This window comes from Prosopis cineraria, unplaced genomic scaffold, assembly GCF_029017545.1.
Source record: "Prosopis cineraria cultivar Desert tree isolate PC_DT_omini unplaced genomic scaffold, ASM2901754v1 PC2, whole genome shotgun sequence".
NCBI classification, from domain to species: domain Eukaryota; kingdom Viridiplantae; phylum Streptophyta; class Magnoliopsida; order Fabales; family Fabaceae; genus Prosopis; species Prosopis cineraria.
Genome location: NW_026555333.1, coordinates 26,473,207 through 26,479,910, shown reverse-complemented (window position 1 = coordinate 26,479,910; position 6,704 = coordinate 26,473,207).

Genomic DNA, 6,704 nt, shown 5'->3' with positions numbered 1-6,704 from the left:
CTTATGGACCCAAAATACTCTTCTACTTGGGTTATGGTTCCTTTTACTCAACCCTACAACCCAGACTATTTGTCCAATAAAGAGGTGATAGGTCATAATTATTACACACTTTTCTTAGAAATTTAGGACCATATTTCATGATAGAAAACCCTAAAATGTGCATTCTAGGTATTAAATTAGGGTTTTGAGCCTTAGTGAGAAAGTATGCATATTAGGGGCATTTTGGTCATTTTTGAACTTTGTTGGGAATTTAAGTGCAAATTGAGAATTTTATGTGTGCATTAGTTTTAGGGCCATTTCTATATTTTAAGAGTCTTCATATGCATTAATATCACATTCTTAGTATAATTTTGCCTAAGTGTTTAAATATATTCATTAAGGGTAATTTAGTCATAAAATATATTTTTTCACCAAATTAGGGTTAAGCTTGAGATTTATGTCTTTTGATGATATAAGATGATTGATCTAATTAATTTTTATTGAATTCATCATAGGTTAAGATTTATTAGGAAAAGACAACATTTTAAGGTTGTCTCCTTGAGGGTTTCTAATTAACCTTTGATTTTAGTTTAAGTGTGTGCTTGTCCACACTTGAGTTTTGTGAGGCTTTCATATGCATTTTTCCTTTTTTATTTTCATATTTTTAAAGAATTAAATATTTCATATCTTAGTCTAATTAAATAGATGTCACACTATAGTTATTTGATTATTTGATTTAATTGTGACTTAGGTGAATTAGTATGACAAATGAAGACATAACTCAAGGCAATTGAAAAGAGCTTCCAAGGAACAACATGATTCAAACTTGGAATGAGTCCATTTGAGCATGATTTTTAAGGGAAAATAAGGCATATATAAAGTTTTCATGCACTCGCACATAAGGGATCCAATTGACTTGTCAAAGCTCAAGTTAATTGCAACGTGTTTGAGAAACTTAGAGAAAAATTTTAGATCTAAATTTGAGCTTCATTTAGAGTGAATTCCAAGGCAATTAAGGGAGAATAAGACCTTATCATATCTATGCACATATGGGATTAGAAGAGCAAGTATTGGAATTATCATACAAGTAACTTGCAACCTAGACTACCCTTAACCTCACTTAATCTAATAACTTGTAATGTGTGTTGTGGCAACTTGTTTAGTCAAGCATTCATGACTAATTTTTTCAAACAGATTTGAATGAGGCTAAGATCATATTTTGAGATAAAGCAAGCATAACTTCGGATTTTCTTCTTCATGTTCTTCATTTCATCTTGTCTGAATTCTCTCTCTATACTCCCACTCTCTCTTCTCTATATCTCTCAATCTAATCATCCAAATTTCACCAAACAACCATCTTTTCTTCTCTTCCTCCTCTTAAAAATCTAATAGCTTTTATAAGGATCAAACCTTTTTTGTTTTGGGCAAAATTCATGGGAAAAAGAACTAGAGTTTTGGAGCTTCAACTTGGAGATTTCTTAAAGATGCAAGGCTAGAATCTTAACGGAGCTACTATAAAGAGGAGGAAACCTTGAGTTTGTATTATTTTCTAGCTAATTTAAATTTCTCTTTATACATTCTCTCTCTAGAATTACAAACTTGTATGACTTTTGGAACTTATAATCTCAAGTAATGATTCATTTGATTGAGAGGAGCTTATTACAACTTGAATTTGGTTATATTTAGTGCATGAATTTTTAGCCTCTTCATAATCTTGCCAACTTAAATGCATGTGTATATCTTCATGTATCATAATCTTGAGTATGTTGGTTCCATTAAGTGTACTTAACATATTTGATTCAAGTGTGTAGCACTTTGGTTAGGCTTAATGCTAGCTTTGCTTTGACTCATTCTAAGACCATAATCTTAGATTAGGGTTGGTTAAGGTATTAGCTAAGTCTTGGTTAATATAACTAAGTTACTAAAACTAAAGAGAAGAGAGAGAGGACCACATAAACTAGGCCTTAATCAAACAAGGATAAGTGACCAAATCCACATAGGAGTTCCTACTTTTAATGGATTTTCACACATCCACTTAATTCACTTTAAAATTAGGTTTAATAGCTTAATTAGTTTTGAGTTTAAATCTATCTCACATACTTTTTAACTTGTAACGCACTTCAAACCTAAATTTCCAACTAAGCCTCTTCATTGAAGAATGACCTAGGTTCACAATAGTACTACATTAGTGTAGCTTAGTATTATTTTGCTAGGATAGTGACAATCTTAGTCAAGAGTTCTTGGAAGCTTATCTCTGGTCCAAAGTTCACTCTCTTTTAAGAAGGCTTGCATCTTTTTGCTGATGCCAAAGAGGGAGAAATACCAAAGATAGTAAGCTTAAGGGGGAGTTGTGGTAAGATTTCATAGACTATAGGGAGAATTTTCTTAGTTTTTGGAGGAATGAGTTAAAGGTTTTGTATAATCATTGATAAATTATGCTGACACTACTTATATCTTGTTATTTATTAATGAAATATTTTGTTCAATTCATTCATGTCTATAAATTTCACATTCATTATTCTGTACTTGAATTTTTTAAACTCCCATGCTTGATTAAGGGGGAGTATTTTATTGAATAGAACTAAGAACTTGATCTTAGGTTTTGTCATCATAAAAAAGCAAGAGAATATTGAATCATATGCTTTGATGATTGCAAAACCAAGAAGAGAGGTGTGCATTATCTATGCAAATGCATAAAAATTCACAAATGAGACAAAACCTTCAAGATCATAAAGAATCAAGAGAAGAAGACTATTTATAGGATAAGTTATTTATTTCTCGTAGATTCAATGTAAAAACTGAGAGCTTAATCATATATTATCAATCTTAAAATGAATGCATAATCTTAGGCTCATAAGTCTTATTTGTGCACCTTAAGACTTGTCTTAGTCAATTCAAGCTTGTGAGTAATGTCATTCATGCTTGAATTGGATCATAGAAGTTGAGCTTTACACTTTATGATGTTTCATATGTGATTTGAAATGGTTCCACACATGATTTGTCATTTTAGGCCCATTAGCTGACGTTTCATGCTTGAATCAGAAGTGGTCCACATGTGATTTATCATCTTTGTTTGTGTGTTGCCTTAATGAAGTTTATGTGTTCTAATTTACACAAGATACCCTTATGTACACATGCTTGAATCGTCACCTTGTGCTCCATTGCATTTTATGTAATGTCATTTCATGCTTGAAAGGGAAAGTCTTCACACGTGTTTTGTTATCGAGTTTCTTGAACACATTTAGTCTAAGTGAGTCTTGAGCCATTTCAAGCTTGTTTTAGATTGTACACTTGCATGATTTATCACTTATTGATATGAGTCTTTTCAATCATACAATCCACACTTGAATACACATTAGTTCCGCGCATGATATGTCTTCTAAAATGGCTTGGTTTTGTAACTAGCCATTTCACACGTGAGAGGAAGAGTGTTTCACATTTGATTTGTCATCTAGAATAGTTTGAGTTTTGTAACCAACCATTTCACGTGTCATAGTCAGTTGGTTCTATGCGTGATTTGTCACACAAATTGGCTTTGGTATTCTACCAGCCGATTCACACATGAGAGCTTGAGGGTCACATGCCTTTTTTGTCATATAGAATGGTTTGCATCTTCTTATCTTACAAAACACGTCTGAGTTACCTTGGTGCTCATGCTTGAATTGTCACGCATGCATGACTAGAACTTGTGTAGCTCTATTTCATGTGTGAATATCATAGTTGCATGCAAGAAATGTCACTAATGGCTAGATGTACTTTTCCAATGGTCTGTCAATTGCCAAAACTATATATATGATACAATTCAAGTCTAAAACAAGAATTCTAATCTTTGAGTGAACTATTCATTATTAAACATTCTTAAAAAGCTTTCAAAATTGTGCATTCATTCATTTATCATTCTTGATAAATTTTGTGAAAAAGCTTCCATAAGTTCTTAAGATTTCTTTTGTACTCAATCTACTCTTTCTAGAGAGTTTATCTTTGAGAGTTCTTTACTTTGTAAACAAATTAAAATCCTGGAAAGATATTTTTCAAATGAATTGTAACAATTTGCTGGTTGTAGCAAGGTTGGATTGTTAATACAAAACTAGTTAAGTCTTGTAAGTTGTATTGAGGTTGTAAGCACCCACTTAAGCTCATGAGTTTAGTTGAAAATCTCAAAAGTGATTTTAAGGATTAGACCTAGGCCAAGATTTAAGTTGAGCCAGGATAAATCTCTTGTGTCAAATCTCTTAACTTATTGCATCTATCTGCCTCTCTTATAACTTATTGTGTTACTTAATTCACCCCCTCTTGGATGCCAGGCTATCCAACAGTTCCCATAAAAAGATGGAATAGGTATAGGAAAATGATGTAAGAATGAGTTTATCCATTAGGTCAAACCAAAAAAAAAATTAGGACATTGAAGAACACTATACAAGAGTACATGCAATCCATAAAGAAATAAAAGGACAGTGTTTAAAAATGAATGAAATAAAAGAAAGGCTCAAATTAGCTAACAAGGAATAATCAATCACATTAAGGTTAGCTAAAAGGTCTTGTGCTTTTTATATGAATGCCAAAGTCATATTCTTTGCAATAACTGCAATGATATAGACTTGATTAAGAGGATAGACAAGTTCTAGAGGGTGTAACAATTGAAGACATATTTCTCATTAATTGAATGCTCCTTCTATGTTGGCTAATTTTGCTTTTTTAATCAAATACACTCACTCTAATAGAAAACTTGCTTCATAAAGTATAAAAATTAGGGCAACATCATCTTAAAAGTTCATAAGTCAAATTCCAAAAAAAAAAAATCCCCAAGAAAAATTAAAACAAAATTTGTATAATTTTTTAAATTTTTTCAAAATAAAGTAAAAGGGAAACCAATTTTTATGTCTCTCACCCCACACTTAAACCAGGCATTGTTCTTAGTGTATACTCAAATATATCTTACGACACTAATTTTATGAATCAATGAATGAAAAGTACAAGAGAAAATTTTTTTCAATGCAAATAAGGACAAATAGCCAGAAAAAAAAAATTCAAAGTGGTGACTTTCTGACAATCCTGCAAATATCTCTCTGAAGATAGTGAACTTGTAGATTTTGTAATAGAAAATCTACATTAGTAATTCCCACAAAACGTTTTTGAGAGATATAAGAGGTATACGTGATAATGATATAAAAATTTCAACTTAAAATTCCATCTCAGTTATTCCCAAAATTTTTCACAAATCAGTCCACAGTTCTAGAGAAAAAGAACTTCTTCTAGATGACCTTATGAGGCTCCAATAGAGTTTTCAACAAGCTAAATTCAAAATCAAAGAAAATCACAAAAAACAGAAATAAACCCAAGAAAATAAGGAAAAATATGAAACTATAACCATACAAATTTGACATAAGTATGAGAGATACATTGACTCAAATTTGCCTTAAGGTTTTAGAATCCTCTAAAAAGGCTCCGAAGACCTTGATAACTTGTAGAAAATGCATAGAACAATCCTCACATAAAAAATTTAGCAAATCAATTCTAAATTGAAGTTAATAAATGCAGCTTTCAAATGAAATAAATTTCAGGCTAAAAATCCTCCAAACTCATTCCTAGTTAAGTTTTGAATTTCATGTAGAGATACTAGAAACAAAGTATTGTCAAGCTCTATACTAGACACACAAAGATGCAATTTTTTTTCCTTTTTCTCAAAGTTGAAAAAAAAACACCACTATGATAACCTCAAAAAGGCAACTTGACCAAATAAATTCATCAAAAATAATGGCACAATTTTTTTTCTAAAACCAAACAAAACAAAGGAAATAAAGAAAACAAAACTAAAAATTCCTAAACTAAATAGCTTGGCTATACCTCCCCCACACTTATGCTTGAACAAGGATTACACAAAGCATAGACACATGTAAGAAAGTACTTCACATGCATGAAAAGTGGTGGTAAGCATATACCATTAAGTGTATACACTTGTGTGCTATGTGTACAAGTAAAATCAAGCAATAAATAAGGATAGATGCAACCTTTGAAGCTGGCCATGGTAGGTTGAAGTTATGCTTCTCCCAAATGCTTTTATTTTCAATTGGAAAAGCTCTCCCTTTATCTAATGCAAGATCACATGAAATGATCTCTTTGAAAGACTCACAAACAAGCTCTTTATAAGTTTGAGGCAAATCTTGAAATTCCCAAGCTTGAACTTGTGAATTCCTTTCATTAGGTGGCATGGCCTCTTCTAATTGAAGTACAAGTCCTCTAAATTCATCATTAATTTCAGCCATATCCACATGTGCACTTATAAAATCAATACAAGACCTTTCTTCAAGCACATTTGGGTTCAAAGAAGTGCTATTCTTTTCAAAGACAAAGGAATCAATTTCTAAGAAAATAGTACATAGACCATCATTTAAACAACAACAAGTTCCTAGAGAGCTAGAATAAGTATTTTGAAACAAAGCCAACCCATCAAGACCTAAATTATTACCATCCATATTACCATTGGGCTTTGTACCATCATTTCCTTAAATTCTAAGCTCTTTGTCATCTCGAGTTATCTTTAATTCCTTGCACATCTTTGCTTTGCCCTTTTCCTCTTCAAATTCCTTACCTTGGCCTTGATCAACCTCAAACAATGACGCTAGAATTTTTTTTTTAAATTTAAACAATTTGCTTCATTCATCAATTCATACATCTCCTTTGCCTCTCCTTTGGTTTGGTCATTGTCCTCACTTGTCTTGATAGTC